At 46.9% G+C, this 13864-nt stretch overlaps 19 non-coding genes across 19 annotated transcripts; 9 read left to right on the top strand and 10 right to left on the bottom strand.

The window, feature by feature from the left end:
* Nucleotides 1-10: 10 nt before the first annotated feature.
* Nucleotides 11-84, top strand: TRNAN-GUU (transfer RNA asparagine (anticodon GUU)). The gene has a single exon. It is a non-coding gene; the product is annotated as a tRNA-Asn (tRNA).
* Nucleotides 85-581: 497 nt separating this feature from the next.
* TRNAG-UCC (transfer RNA glycine (anticodon UCC)) lies at nucleotides 582-653 on the bottom strand. The gene has a single exon. It is a non-coding gene; the product is annotated as a tRNA-Gly (tRNA).
* A 986-nt stretch (nucleotides 654-1639) lies between these two features.
* Nucleotides 1640-1713, top strand: TRNAN-GUU (transfer RNA asparagine (anticodon GUU)). Its single transcript has one exon. It is a non-coding gene; the product is annotated as a tRNA-Asn (tRNA).
* A 497-nt stretch (nucleotides 1714-2210) lies between these two features.
* TRNAG-UCC (transfer RNA glycine (anticodon UCC)) lies at nucleotides 2211-2282 on the bottom strand. The gene has a single exon. It is a non-coding gene; the product is annotated as a tRNA-Gly (tRNA).
* Nucleotides 2283-3272: 990 nt separating this feature from the next.
* TRNAN-GUU (transfer RNA asparagine (anticodon GUU)) lies at nucleotides 3273-3346 on the top strand. Its single transcript has one exon. It is a non-coding gene; the product is annotated as a tRNA-Asn (tRNA).
* A 497-nt stretch (nucleotides 3347-3843) lies between these two features.
* On the bottom strand, nucleotides 3844-3915 carry TRNAG-UCC (transfer RNA glycine (anticodon UCC)). The gene has a single exon. It is a non-coding gene; the product is annotated as a tRNA-Gly (tRNA).
* A 980-nt stretch (nucleotides 3916-4895) lies between these two features.
* On the top strand, nucleotides 4896-4969 carry TRNAN-GUU (transfer RNA asparagine (anticodon GUU)). Its single transcript has one exon. It is a non-coding gene; the product is annotated as a tRNA-Asn (tRNA).
* Nucleotides 4970-5466: 497 nt separating this feature from the next.
* Nucleotides 5467-5538, bottom strand: TRNAG-UCC (transfer RNA glycine (anticodon UCC)). Its single transcript has one exon. It is a non-coding gene; the product is annotated as a tRNA-Gly (tRNA).
* A 979-nt stretch (nucleotides 5539-6517) lies between these two features.
* Nucleotides 6518-6591, top strand: TRNAN-GUU (transfer RNA asparagine (anticodon GUU)). Its single transcript has one exon. It is a non-coding gene; the product is annotated as a tRNA-Asn (tRNA).
* A 497-nt stretch (nucleotides 6592-7088) lies between these two features.
* Nucleotides 7089-7160, bottom strand: TRNAG-UCC (transfer RNA glycine (anticodon UCC)). Its single transcript has one exon. It is a non-coding gene; the product is annotated as a tRNA-Gly (tRNA).
* A 985-nt stretch (nucleotides 7161-8145) lies between these two features.
* On the top strand, nucleotides 8146-8219 carry TRNAN-GUU (transfer RNA asparagine (anticodon GUU)). The gene has a single exon. It is a non-coding gene; the product is annotated as a tRNA-Asn (tRNA).
* Nucleotides 8220-8716: 497 nt separating this feature from the next.
* TRNAG-UCC (transfer RNA glycine (anticodon UCC)) lies at nucleotides 8717-8788 on the bottom strand. Its single transcript has one exon. It is a non-coding gene; the product is annotated as a tRNA-Gly (tRNA).
* A 790-nt stretch (nucleotides 8789-9578) lies between these two features.
* Nucleotides 9579-9650, bottom strand: TRNAM-CAU (transfer RNA methionine (anticodon CAU)). The gene has a single exon. It is a non-coding gene; the product is annotated as a tRNA-Met (tRNA).
* A 125-nt stretch (nucleotides 9651-9775) lies between these two features.
* Nucleotides 9776-9849, top strand: TRNAN-GUU (transfer RNA asparagine (anticodon GUU)). The gene has a single exon. It is a non-coding gene; the product is annotated as a tRNA-Asn (tRNA).
* Nucleotides 9850-10346: 497 nt separating this feature from the next.
* TRNAG-UCC (transfer RNA glycine (anticodon UCC)) lies at nucleotides 10347-10418 on the bottom strand. The gene has a single exon. It is a non-coding gene; the product is annotated as a tRNA-Gly (tRNA).
* Nucleotides 10419-11403: 985 nt separating this feature from the next.
* Nucleotides 11404-11477, top strand: TRNAN-GUU (transfer RNA asparagine (anticodon GUU)). The gene has a single exon. It is a non-coding gene; the product is annotated as a tRNA-Asn (tRNA).
* Nucleotides 11478-11974: 497 nt separating this feature from the next.
* TRNAG-UCC (transfer RNA glycine (anticodon UCC)) lies at nucleotides 11975-12046 on the bottom strand. The gene has a single exon. It is a non-coding gene; the product is annotated as a tRNA-Gly (tRNA).
* Nucleotides 12047-13036: 990 nt separating this feature from the next.
* On the top strand, nucleotides 13037-13110 carry TRNAN-GUU (transfer RNA asparagine (anticodon GUU)). Its single transcript has one exon. It is a non-coding gene; the product is annotated as a tRNA-Asn (tRNA).
* Nucleotides 13111-13607: 497 nt separating this feature from the next.
* TRNAG-UCC (transfer RNA glycine (anticodon UCC)) lies at nucleotides 13608-13679 on the bottom strand. The gene has a single exon. It is a non-coding gene; the product is annotated as a tRNA-Gly (tRNA).
* Nucleotides 13680-13864: the final 185 nt, after the last annotated feature.

Here is a 13864-nt window from a genome sequence, read left to right as displayed (position 1 = left end):
TGCAGGCACAGTCTCTGTGGCGCAATCGGTTAGCGCGTTCGGCTGTTAACCGAAAGGTTGGTGGTTCAAGCCCACCCAGGGACGGCCTTTCCTTTTGTGTTCAACAGTTGTCCGAAGAGAACCCCAGATAGCCATGTAGATTCATTTGAGACACGTTGGAATCTCATTCACGTTCATGAAAAGGGTGAGCAGCATCAAGTTCATGTCTTAGTGATACAACAGACATCCCTGGCAGTGTCTGTGACCAAATGAAGTTTTCTGTACCCCAGAAGCAGCAGTAAAGTATTAGCCGGGGATCGAACCCAAAGCCTGGCGACGGCTGTCAAGCCAAAGAAAGGCAGTTCAAGCCCACCCAAGGACAGGCTCGCCTTAGTGCCTTGCTAGCTATTTGTTTAGAACATTATAGAGTGTCTGCATTAAGTGTTGACCATTTAGAAAGAACTTTAAGCTGGCGTAGAGTCTGCTGCACCGGAATGGAACCTCTCCAGAGACTGAGCAGGTGCAGGATGTCCTAACTGTTCAGAGATCTTGTCTTGGTCTTGTCTTCCATGGAATTGTAGGGTGCCAAAAGCAAGCTCACATGCATTGGCCGGGAATCGAACCCGGGTCAACTGCTTGGAAGGCAGCTATGCTCACCACTATACCACCAACGCTACATGCTGAAACTCGCCTAGCATGTACCATTGCAATATACCCAAGAGAAAAATGAGCTTGCTTATTTGCCTACTTTGCTAGATGTAAGCAGTGGGACACATGGTGATACTGCTTACAGACTTCAATTCAAGACTTCAGAAAGATCATGTGCCCCCCTGGATGATGCTGGTGCAACACACACAGCAAAGGACAGCAATTTGAAGTCTGGAAGATTCCAGGGCAAGGGTGGGAAGGATGAAAAGCTAGGTGGCCATGCAACCATTCATGCTAACCCAAAGCTTACTTGTGCCCTACAACACATTGGCTTAAGACTTGACCAAATCCAATGCTCCAATATGGGGAAGCTTCTCTGTTTGCTGTTTTTTTTTTTTTTTTTTTTTTTTTAAGTGCGGTGTCACAGTTCACCCATCTCTTCAACTACAAGAACGGCCCAGGAGTAGTCTTAGCTACCCTAATATGTACGTTACAGCAGGGCCCTTATTACACTTTCTCTTACAGGGCAATGGAAACCGTTTTGCCCATGCGATAAAGCAAGGTGCAAAAATGAATTCATGCCTAGCAGAGGATGGTTTCGATCCATCGACCTCTGGGTTATGGGCCCAGCACGCTTCCGCTGCGCCACTCTGCTTCTGTTTGTATTCAACCTTCAAGTTTAAGAAGGGTACATTAGTTGAAATAGTTACACTACTATCTATGTTACAGCAAGGCCCTAATGACACTTTCTCTTAAGGGGCTATGGCCGACAATTGGCCCATATGGTAAGCAAGGTATAAAAACCAACGTACACCTAGCAGAGGATGGTTTCGATCCATCGACCTCTGGGTTATGGGCCCAGCACGCTTCCGCTGCGCCACTCTGCTGCCATACAGTGAATGCTTCATTGTGGGAAAAAGTGGCGTTAAACTTCTTGGAGCAGACTTACTTCCTCACTCCACAAGACACACATACATCCCCATAAAATCATTTAGCAACAACTGCAGGCACAGTCTCTGTGGCGCAATCGGTTAGCGCGTTCGGCTGTTAACCGAAAGGTTGGTGGTTCAAGCCCACCCAGGGACGGCCTTTCCTTTTGTGTTCAGCAGTTGTCCGAAGAGAACCCCAGATAGCCATGTAGATTCATTTGAGACACGTTGGAATCTCATTCACGTTCATGAAAAGGGTGAGCAGCATCAAGTTCATGTCTTAGTGATACAACAGACATCCCTGGCAGTGTCTGTGACCAAATGAAGTTTTCTGTACCCCAGAAGCAGCAGTAAAGTATTAGCCGGGGATCGAACCCAAAGCCTGGCGACGGCTGTCAAGCCAAAGAAAGGCAGTTCAAGCCCACCCAAGGACAGGCTCGCCTTAGTGCCTTGCTAGCTATTTGTTTAGAACATTATAGAGTGTCTGCATTAAGTGTTGACCATTTAGAAAGAACTTTAAGCTGGCGTAGAGTCTGCTGCACCGGAATGGAACCTCTCCAGAGACTGAGCAGGTGCAGGATGTCCTAACTGTTCAGAGATCTTGTCTTGGTCTTGTCTTCCATGGAATTGTAGGGTGCCAAAAGCAAGCTCACATGCGTTGGCCAGGAATCGAACCCGGGTCAACTGCTTGGAAGGCAGCTATGCTCACCACTATACCACCAACGCTACATGCTGAAACTCGCCTAGCATGTACCATTACAATATACCCAAGAGAAAAATGAGCTTGCTTATTTGCCTACTTTGCTAGATGTAAGCAGTGGGACACATGGTGATACTGCTTACAGACTTCAATTCAAGACTTCAGAAAGATCATGTGCCCCCCTGGATGATGCTGGTGCAACACACACAGCAAAGGACAGCAATTTGAAGTCTGGAAGATTCCAGGGCAAGGGTGGGAAGGATGAAAAGCTAGGTGGCCATGCAACCATTCCTGCTAACCCAAAGCTTACTTGTGCCCTACAACACATTGGCTTAAGACTTGACCAAATCCAATGCTCCAATATGGGGAAGCTTCTCTGTTTGATGTTTTTTTTTTTTTTTTTTTTTTTTTTTTTAAGTGCGGTGTCACAGTTCACATATCTCTTCAACTACAAGAACGGCCCAGGAGTAGTCTTAGCTACCCTAATATGTACGTTACAGCAGGGCCCTTATTACACTTTCTCTTACAGGGCAATGGAAACCGTTTTGCCCATGCGATAAAGCAAGGTGCAAAAATGAATTCATGCCTAGCAGAGGATGGTTTCGATCCATCGACCTCTGGGTTATGGGCCCAGCACGCTTCCGCTGCGCCACTCTGCTTCTGTTTGTATTCAACCTTCAAGTTTAAGAAGGGTACATTAGTTGAAATAGTTACACTACTATCTATGTTACAGCAAGGCCCTAATGACACTTTCTCTTAAGGGGCTATGGCCGACAATTGGCCCATATGGTAAGCAAGGTATAAAAACCAACGTACACCTAGCAGAGGATGGTTTCGATCCATCGACCTCTGGGTTATGGGCCCAGCACGCTTCCGCTGCGCCACTCTGCTGCCATATAGTGAATGCTTCATTGTGGGAAAAAGTGGCGTTAAACTTCTTGGAGCAGACTTACTTCCTCACTCCACAAGACACACATACATCCCCATAAAATCATTTAGCAACAACTGCAGGCACAGTCTCTGTGGCGCAATCGGTTAGCGCGTTCGGCTGTTAACCGAAAGGTTGGTGGTTCAAGCCCACCCAGGGACGGCCTTTCCTTTTGTGTTCAGCAGTTGTCCGAAGAGAACCCCAGATAGCCATGTAGATTCATTTGAGACACGTTGGAATCTCATTCACGTTCATGAAAAGGGTGAGCAGCATCAAGTTCATGTCTTAGTGATACAACAGACATCCCTGGCAGTGTCTGTGACCAAATGAAGTTTTCTGTACCCCAGAAGCAGCAGTAAAGTATTAGCCGGGGATCGAACCCAAAGCCTGGCGACGGCTGTCAAGCCAAAGAAAGGCAGTTCAAGCCCACCCAAGGACAGGCTCGCCTTAGTGCCTTGCTAGCTATTTGTTTAGAACATTATAGAGTGTCTGCATTAAGTGTTGACCATTTAGAAAGAACTTTAAGCTGGCGTAGAGTCTGCTGCACCGGAATGGAACCTCTCCAGAGACTGAGCAGGTGCAGGATGTCCTAACTGTTCAGAGATCTTGTCTTGGTCTTGTCTTCCATGGAATTGTAGGGTGCCAAAAGCAAGCTCACATGCGTTGGCCGGGAATCGAACCCGGGTCAACTGCTTGGAAGGCAGCTATGCTCACCACTATACCACCAACGCTACATGCTGAAACTCGCCTAGCATGTACCATTGCAATATACCCAAGAGAAAAATGAGCTTGCTTATTTGCCTACTTTGCTAGATGTAAGCAGTGGGACACATGGTGATACTGCTTACAGACTTCAATTCAAGACTTCAGAAAGATCATGTGCCCCCCTGGATGATGCTGGTGCAACACACACAGCAAAGGACAGCAATTTGAAGTCTGGAAGATTCCAGGGCAAGGGTGGGAAGGATGAAAAGCTAGGTGGCCATGCAACCATTCATGCTAACCCAAAGCTTACTAGTGCCCTACAACACATTGGCTTAAGACTTGACCAAATCCAATGCTCCAATATGGGGAAGCTTCTCTGTTTGCTGTTTTTTTTTTTTTTTTTTTAAGTGCGGTGTCACAGTTCACCCATCTCTTCAACTACAAGAACGGCCCAGGAGTAGTCTTAGCTACCCTAATATGTACGTTACAGCAGGGCCCTTATTACACTTTCTCTTACAGGGCAATGGAAACCGTTTTGCCCATGCGATAAAGCAAGGTGCAAAAATGAATTCATGCCTAGCAGAGGATGGTTTCGATCCATCGACCTCTGGGTTATGGGCCCAGCACGCTTCCGCTGCGCCACTCTGCTTCTGTTTGTATTCAACCTTCAAGTTTAAGAAGGGTACATTAGTTGAAATAGTTACACTACTATCTATGTTACAGCAAGGCCCTAATGACACTTTCTCTTAAGGGGCTATGGCCGACAATTGGCCCATATGGTAAGCAAGGTATAAAAACCAACGTACACCTAGCAGAGGATGGTTTCGATCCATCGACCTCTGGGTTATGGGCCCAGCACGCTTCCGCTGCGCCACTCTGCTGCCATACAGTGAATGCTTCATTGTGGGAAAAAGTGGCGTTAAACTTCTTGGAGCAGACTTACTTCCTCACTCCACAAGACACACATACATCCCCATAAAATCATTTAGCAACAACTGCAGGCACAGTCTCTGTGGCGCAATCGGTTAGCGCGTTTGGCTGTTAACCGAAAGGTTGGTGGTTCAAGCCCACCCAGGGACGGCCTTTCCTTTTGTGTTCAACAGTTGTCCGAAGAGAACCCCAGATAGCCATGTAGATTCATTTGAGACACGTTGGAATCTCATTCACGTTCATGAAAAGGGTGAGCAGCATCAAGTTCATGTCTTAGTGATACAACAGACATCCCTGGCAGTGTCTGTGACCAAATGAAGTTTTCTGTACCCCAGAAGCAGCAGTAAAGTATTAGCCGGGGATCGAACCCAAAGCCTGGCGACGGCTGTCAAGCCAAAGAAATGCAGTTCAAGCCCACCCAAGGACAGGCTCGCCTTAGTGCCTTGCTAGCTATTTGTTTAGAACATTATAGAGTGTCTGCATTAAGTGTTGACCATTTAGAAAGAACTTTAAGCTGGCGTAGAGTCTGCTGCACCGGAATGGAACCTCTCCAGAGACTGAGCAGGTGCAGGATGTCCTAACTGTTCAGAGATCTTGTCTTGGTCTTGTCTTCCATGGAATTGTAGGGTGCCAAAAGCAAGCTCACATGCATTGGCCGGGAATCGAACCCGGGTCAACTGCTTGGAAGGCAGCTATGCTCACCACTATACCACCAACGCTACATGCTGAAACTCGCCTAGCATGTACCATTGCAATATACCCAAGAGAAAAATGAGCTTGCTTATTTGCCTACTTTGCTAGATGTAAGCAGTGGGACACATGGTGATACTGCTTACAGACTTCAATTCAAGACTTCAGAAAGATCATGTGCCCCCCTGGATGATGCTGGTGCAACACACACAGCAAAGGACAGCAATTTGAAGTCTGGAAGATTCCAGGGCAAGGGTGGGAAGGATGAAAAGCTAGGTGGCCATGCAACCATTCATGCTAACCCAAAGCTTACTTGTGCCCTACAACACATTGGCTTAAGACTTGACCAAATCCAATGCTCCAATATGGGGAAGCTTCTCTGTTTGCTGTTTTTTTTTTTTTTTTTTAAGTGCGGTGTCACAGTTCACCCATCTCTTCAACTACAAGAACGGCCCAGGAGTAGTCTTAGCTACCCTAATATGTACGTTACAGCAGGGCCCTTATTACACTTTCTCTTACAGGGCAATGGAAACCGTTTTGCCCATGCGATAAAGCAAGGTGCAAAAATGAATTCATGCCTAGCAGAGGATGGTTTCGATCCATCGACCTCTGGGTTATGGGCCCAGCACGCTTCCGCTGCACCACTCTGCTTCTGTTTGTATTCAACCTTCAAGTTTAAGAAGGGTACATTAGTTGAAATAGTTACACTACTATCTATGTTACAGCAAGGCCCTAATGACACTTTCTCTTAAGGGGCTATGGCCGACAATTGGCCCATATGGTAAGCAAGGTATAAAAACCAACGTACACCTAGCAGAGGATGGTTTCGATCCATCGACCTCTGGGTTATGGGCCCAGCACGCTTCCGCTGCGCCACTCTGCTGCCATACAGTGAATGCTTCATTGTGGGAAAAAGTGGCGTTAAACTTCTTGGAGCAGACTTACTTCCTCACTCCACAAGACACACATACATCCCCATAAAATCATTTAGCAACAACTGCAGGCACAGTCTCTGTGGCGCAATCGGTTAGCGCGTTCGGCTGTTAACCGAAAGGTTGGTGGTTCAAGCCCACCCAGGGACGGCCTTTCCTTTTGTGTTCAGCAGTTGTCCGAAGAGAACCCCAGATAGCCATGTAGATTCATTTGAGACACGTTGGAATCTCATTCACGTTCATGAAAAGGGTGAGCAGCATCAAGTTCATGTCTTAGTGATACAACAGACATCCCTGGCAGTGTCTGTGACCAAATGAAGTTTTCTGTACCCCAGAAGCAGCAGTAAAGTATTAGCCGGGGATCGAACCCAAAGCCTGGCGACGGCTGTCAAGCCAAAGAAAGGCAGTTCAAGCCCACCCAAGGACAGGCTCGCCTTAGTGCCTTGCTAGCTATTTGTTTAGAACATTATAGAGTGTCTGCATTAAGTGTTGACCATTTAGAAAGAACTTTAAGCTGGCGTAGAGTCTGCTGCACCGGAATGGAACCTCTCCAGAGACTGAGCAGGTGCAGGATGTCCTAACTGTTCAGAGATCTTGTCTTGGTCTTGTCTTCCATGGAATTGTAGGGTGCCAAAAGCAAGCTCACATGCGTTGGCCGGGAATCGAACCCGGGTCAACTGCTTGGAAGGCAGCTATGCTCACCACTATACCACCAACGCTACATGCTGAAACTCGCCTAGCATGTACCATTGCAATATACCCAAGAGAAAAATGAGCTTGCTTATTTGCCTACTTTGCTAGATGTAAGCAGTGGGACACATGGTGATACTGCTTACAGACTTCAATTCAAGACTTCAGAAAGATCATGTGCCCCCCTGGATGATGCTGGTGCAACACACACAGCAAAGGACAGCAATTTGAAGTCTGGAAGATTCCAGGGCAAGGGTGGGAAGGATGAAAAGCTAGGTGGCCATGCAACCATTCATGCTAACCCAAAGCTTACTTGTGCCCTACAACACATTGGCTTAAGACTTGACCAAATCCAATGCTCCAATATGGGGAAGCTTCTCTGTTTGCTGTTTTTTTTTTTTTTTTTTTTTTTTAAGTGCGGTGTCACAGTTCACCCATCTCTTCAACTACAAGAACGGCCCAGGAGTAGTCTTAGCTACCCTAATATGTACGTTACAGCAGGGCCCTTATTACACTTTCTCTTACAGGGCAATGGAAACCGTTTTGCCCATGCGATAAAGCAAGGTGCAAAAATGAATTCATGCCTAGCAGAGGATGGTTTCGATCCATCGACCTCTGGGTTATGGGCCCAGCACGCTTCCGCTGCGCCACTCTGCTTCTGTTTGTATTCAACCTTCAAGTTTAAGAAGGGTACATTAGTTGAAATAGTTACACTACTATCTATGTTACAGCAAGGCCCTAATGACACTTTCTCTTAAGGGGCTATGGCCGACAATTGGCCCATATGGTAAGCAAGGTATAAAAACCAACGTACACCTAGCAGAGGATGGTTTCGATCCATCGACCTCTGGGTTATGGGCCCAGCACGCTTCCGCTGCGCCACTCTGCTGCCATACAGTGAATGCTTCATTGTGGGAAAAAGTGGCGTTAAACTTCTTGGAGCAGACTTACTTCCTCACTCCACAAGACACACATACATCCCCATAAAATCATTTAGCAACAACTGCAGGCACAGTCTCTGTGGCGCAATCGGTTAGCGCGTTCGGCTGTTAACCGAAAGGTTGGTGGTTCAAGCCCACCCAGGGACGGCCTTTCCTTTTGTGTTCAACAGTTGTCCGAAGAGAACCCCAGATAGCCATGTAGATTCATTTGAGACACGTTGGAATCTCATTCACGTTCATGAAAAGGGTGAGCAGCATCAAGTTCATGTCTTAGTGATACAACAGACATCCCTGGCAGTGTCTGTGACCAAATGAAGTTTTCTGTACCCCAGAAGCAGCAGTAAAGTATTAGCCGGGGATCGAACCCAAAGCCTGGCGACGGCTGTCAAGCCAAAGAAAGGCAGTTCAAGCCCACCCAAGGACAGGCTCGCCTTAGTGCCTTGCTAGCTATTTGTTTAGAACATTATAGAGTGTCTGCATTAAGTGTTGACCATTTAGAAAGAACTTTAAGCTGGCGTAGAGTCTGCTGCACCGGAATGGAACCTCTCCAGAGACTGAGCAGGTGCAGGATGTCCTAACTGTTCAGAGATCTTGTCTTGGTCTTGTCTTCCATGGAATTGTAGGGTGCCAAAAGCAAGCTCACATGCATTGGCCGGGAATCAAACCCGGGTCAACTGCTTGGAAGGCAGCTATGCTCACCACTATACCACCAACGCTACATGCTGAAACTCGCCTAGCATGTACCATTGCAATATACCCAAGAGAAAAATGAGCTTGCTTATTTGCCTACTTTGCTAGATGTAAGCAGTGGGACACATGGTGATACTGCTTACAGACTTCAATTCAAGACTTCAGAAAGATCATGTGCCCCCCTGGATGATGCTGGTGCAACACACACAGCAAAGGACAGCAATTTGAAGTCTGGAAGATTCCAGGGCAAGGGTGGGAAGGATGAAAAGCTAGGTGGCCATGCAACCATTCATGCTAACCCAAAGCTTACTTGTGCCCTACAACACATTGGCTTAAGACTTGACCAAATCCAATGCTCCAATATGGGGAAGCTTCTCTGTTTGCTGTTTTTTTTTTTTTTTTTTTTTTTTTTAAGTGCGGTGTCACAGTTCACCCATCTCTTCAACTACAAGAACGGCCCAGGAGTAGTCTTAGCTACCCTAATATGTACGTTACAGCAGGGCCCTTATTACACTTTCTCTTACAGGGCAATGGAAACCGTTTTGCCCATGCGATAAAGCAAGGTGCAAAAATGAATTCATGCCTAGCAGAGGATGGTTTCGATCCATCGACCTCTGGGTTATGGGCCCAGCACGCTTCCGCTGCGCCACTCTGCTTCTGTTTGTATTCAACCTTCAAGTTTAAGAAGGGTACATTAGTTGAAATAGTTACACTACTATCTATGTTACAGCAAGGCCCTAATGACACTTTCTCTTAAGGGGCTATGGCCGACAATTGGCCCATATGGTAAGCAAGGTATAAAAACCAACGTACACCTAGCAGAGGATGGATTCGATCCATCGACCTCTGGGTTATGGGCCCAGCACGCTTCCGCTGCGCCACTCTGCTGCCATACAGTGAATGCTTCATTGTGGGAAAAAGTGGCGTTAAACTTCTTGGAGCAGACTTACTTCCTCACTCCACAAGACACACATACATCCCCATAAAATCATTTAGCAACAACTGCAGGCACAGTCTCTGTGGCGCAATCGGTTAGCGCGTTCGGCTGTTAACCGAAAGGTTGGTGGTTCAAGCCCACCCAGGGACGGCCTTTCCTTTTGTGTTCAGCAGTTGTCCGAAGAGAACCCCAGATAGCCATGTAGATTCATTTGAGACACGTTGGAATCTCATTCACGTTCATGAAAAGGGTGAGCAGCATCAAGTTCATGTCTTAGTGATACAACAGACATCCCTGGCAGTGTCTGTGACCAAATGAAGTTTTCTGTACCCCAGAAGCAGCAGTAAAGTATTAGCCGGGGATCGAACCCAAAGCCTGGCGACGGCTGTCAAGCCAAAGAAAGGCAGTTCAAGCCCACCCAAGGACAGGCTCGCCTTAGTGCCTTGCTAGCTATTTGTTTAGAACATTATAGAGTGTCTGCATTAAGTGTTGACCATTTAGAAAGAACTTTAAGCTGGCGTAGAGTCTGCTGCACCGGAATGGAACCTCTCCAGAGACTGAGCAGGTGCAGGATGTCCTAACTGTTCAGAGATCTTGTCTTGGTCTTGTCTTCCATGGAATTGTAGGGTGCCAAAAGCAAGCTCACATGCGTTGGCCAGGAATCGAACCCGGGTCAACTGCTTGGAAGGCAGCTATGCTCACCACTATACCACCAACGCTACATGCTGAAACTCGCCTAGCATGTACCATTGCAATATACCCAAGAGAAAAATGAGCTTGCTTATTTGCCTACTTTGCTAGATGTAAGCAGTGGGACACATGGTGATACTGCTTACAGACTTCAATTCAAGACTTCAGAAAGATCATGTGCCCCCCTGGATGATGCTGGTGCAACACACACAGCAAAGGACAGCAATTTGAAGTCTGGAAGATTCCAGGGCAAGGGTGGGAAGGATGAAAAGCTAGGTGGCCATGCAACCATTCATGCTAACCCAAAGCTTACTTGTGCCCTACAACACATTGGCTTAAGACTTGACCAAATCCAATGCTCCAATATGGGGAAGCTTCTCTGTTTGCTGTTTTTTTTTTTTTTTTTTTTTTTTAAGTGCGGTGTCACAGTTCACCCATCTCTTCAACTACAAGAACGGCCCAGGAGTAGTCTTAGCTACCCTAATATGTACGTTACAGCAGGGCCCTTATTACACTTTCTCTTACAGGGCAATGGAAACCGTTTTGCCCATGCGATAAAGCAAGGTGCAAAAATGAATTCATGCCTAGCAGAGGATGGTTTCGATCCATCGACCTCTGGGTTATGGGCCCAGCACGCTTCCGCTGCGCCACTCTGCTTCTGTTTGTATTCAACCTTCAAGTTTAAGAAGGGTACATTAGTTGAAATAGTTACACTACTATCTATGTTACAGCAAGGCCCTAATGACACTTTCTCTTAAGGGGCTATGGCCGACAATTGGCCCATATGGTAAGCAAGGTATAAAAACCAACGTACACCTAGCAGAGGATGGTTTCGATCCATCGACCTCTGGGTTATGGGCCCAGCACGCTTCCGCTGCGCCACTCTGCTGCCATACAGTGAATGCTTCATTGTGGGAAAAAGTGGCGTTAAACTTCTTGGAGCAGACTTACTTCCTCACTCCACAAGACACACATACATCCCCATAAAATCATTTAGCAACAACTGCAGGCACAGTCTCTGTGGCGCAATCGGTTAGCGCGTTCGGCTGTTAACCGAAAGGTTGGTGGTTCAAGCCCACCCAGGGACGGCCTTTCCTTTTGTGTTCAACAGTTGTCCGAAGAGAACCCCAGATAGCCATGTAGATTCATTTGAGACACGTTGGAATCTCATTCACGTTCATGAAAAGGGTGAGCAGCATCAAGTTCATGTCTTAGTGATACAACAGACATCCCTGGCAGTGTCTGTGACCAAATGAAGTTTTCTGTACCCCAGAAGCAGCAGTAAAGTATTAGCCGGGGATCGAACCCAAAGCCTGGCGACGGCTGTCAAGCCAAAGAAAGGCAGTTCAAGCCCACCCAAGGACAGGCTCGCCTTAGTGCCTTGCTAGCTATTTGTTTAGAACATTATAGAGTGTCTGCATTAAGTGTTGACCATTTAGAAAGAACTTTAAGCTGGCGTAGAGTCTGCTGCACCGGAATGGAACCTCTCCAGAGACTGAGCAGGTGCAGGATGTCCTAACTGTTCAGAGATCTTGTCTTGGTCTTGTCTTCCATGGAATTGTAGGGTGCCAAAAGCAAGCTCACATGCATTGGCCGGGAATCGAACCCGGGTCAACTGCTTGGAAGGCAGCTATGCTCACCACTATACCACCAACGCTACATGCTGAAACTCGCCTAGCATGTACCATTGCAATATACCCAAGAGAAAAATGAGCTTGCTTATTTGCCTACTTTGCTAGATGTAAGCAGTGGGACACATGGTGATACTGCTTACAGACTTCAATTCAAGACTTCAGAAAGATCATGTGCCCCCCTGGATGATGCTGGTGCAACACACACAGCAAAGGACAGCAATTTGAAGTCTGGAAGATTCCAGGGCAAGGGTGGGAAGGATGAAAAGCTAGGTGGCCATGCAACCATTCATGCTAACCCAAAGCTTACTTGTGCCCTACAACACATTGGCTTAAGACTTGACCAAATCCAATGCTCCAATATGGGGAAGCTTCTCTGTTTGATGTTTTTTTTTTTTTTTTTTTTTTTTTTTTTAAGTGCGGTGTCACAGTTCACATATCTCTTCAACTACAAGAACGGCCCAGGAGTAGTCTTAGCTACCCTAATATGTACGTTACAGCAGGGCCCTTATTACACTTTCTCTTACAGGGCAATGGAAACCGTTTTGCCCATGCGATAAAGCAAGGTGCAAAAATGAATTCATGCCTAGCAGAGGATGGTTTCGATCCATCGACCTCTGGGTTATGGGCCCAGCACGCTTCCGCTGCGCCACTCTGCTTCTGTTTGTATTCAACCTTCAAGTTTAAGAAGGGTACATTAGTTGAAATAGTTACACTACTATCTATGTTACAGCAAGGCCCTAATGACACTTTCTCTTAAGGGGCTATGGCCGACAATTGGCCCATATGGTAAGCAAGGTATAAAAACCAACGTACACCTAGCAGAGGATGGTTTCGATCCATCGACCTCTGGGTTATGGGCCCAGCACGCTTCCGCTGCGCCACTCTGCTGCCATACAGTGAATGCTTCATTGTGGGAAAAAGTGGCGTTAAACTTCTTGGAGCAGACTTACTTCCTCACTCCACAAGACACACATACATCCCCATAAAATCATTTAGCAACAACTGCAGGCACAGTCTCTGTGGCGCAATCGGTTAGCGCGTTCGGCTGTTAACCGAAAGGTTGGTGGTTCAAGCCCACCCAGGGACGGCCTTTCCTTTTGTGTTCAACAGTTGTCCGAAGAGAACCCCAGATAGCCATGTAGATTCATTTGAGACACGTTGGAATCTCATTCACGTTCATGAAAAGGGTGAGCAGCATCAAGTTCATGTCTTAGTGATACAACAGACATCCCTGGCAGTGTCTGTGACCAAATGAAGTTTTCTGTACCCCAGAAGCAGCAGTAAAGTATTAGCCGGGGATCGAACCCAAAGCCTGGCGACGGCTGTCAAGCCAAAGAAAGGCAGTTCAAGCCCACCCAAGGACAGGCTCGCCTTAGTGCCTTGCTAGCTATTTGTTTAGAACATTATAGAGTGTCTGCATTAAGTGTTGACCATTTAGAAAGAACTTTAAGCTGGCGTAGAGTCTGCTGCACCGGAATGGAACCTCTCCAGAGACTGAGCAGGTGCAGGATGTCCTAACTGTTCAGAGATCTTGTCTTGGTCTTGTCTTCCATGGAATTGTAGGGTGCCAAAAGCAAGCTCACATGCATTGGCCGGGAATCGAACCCGGGTCAACTGCTTGGAAGGCAGCTATGCTCACCACTATACCACCAACGCTACATGCTGAAACTCGCCTAGCATGTACCATTGCAATATACCCAAGAGAAAAATGAGCTTGCTTATTTGCCTACTTTGCTAGATGTAAGCAGTGGGACACATGGTGATACTGCTTACAGACTTCAATTCAAGACTTCAGAAAGATCATGTGCCCCCCTGGATGATGCTGGTGCAACACACACAGC

This window comes from Hyperolius riggenbachi, chromosome 4 (assembly GCF_040937935.1).
Source record: "Hyperolius riggenbachi isolate aHypRig1 chromosome 4, aHypRig1.pri, whole genome shotgun sequence".
Taxonomy (NCBI): domain Eukaryota; kingdom Metazoa; phylum Chordata; class Amphibia; order Anura; family Hyperoliidae; genus Hyperolius; species Hyperolius riggenbachi.
Note: the sequence above shows the minus strand (reverse complement) of the source record. Positions and strands in the feature narration are given on the sequence as shown.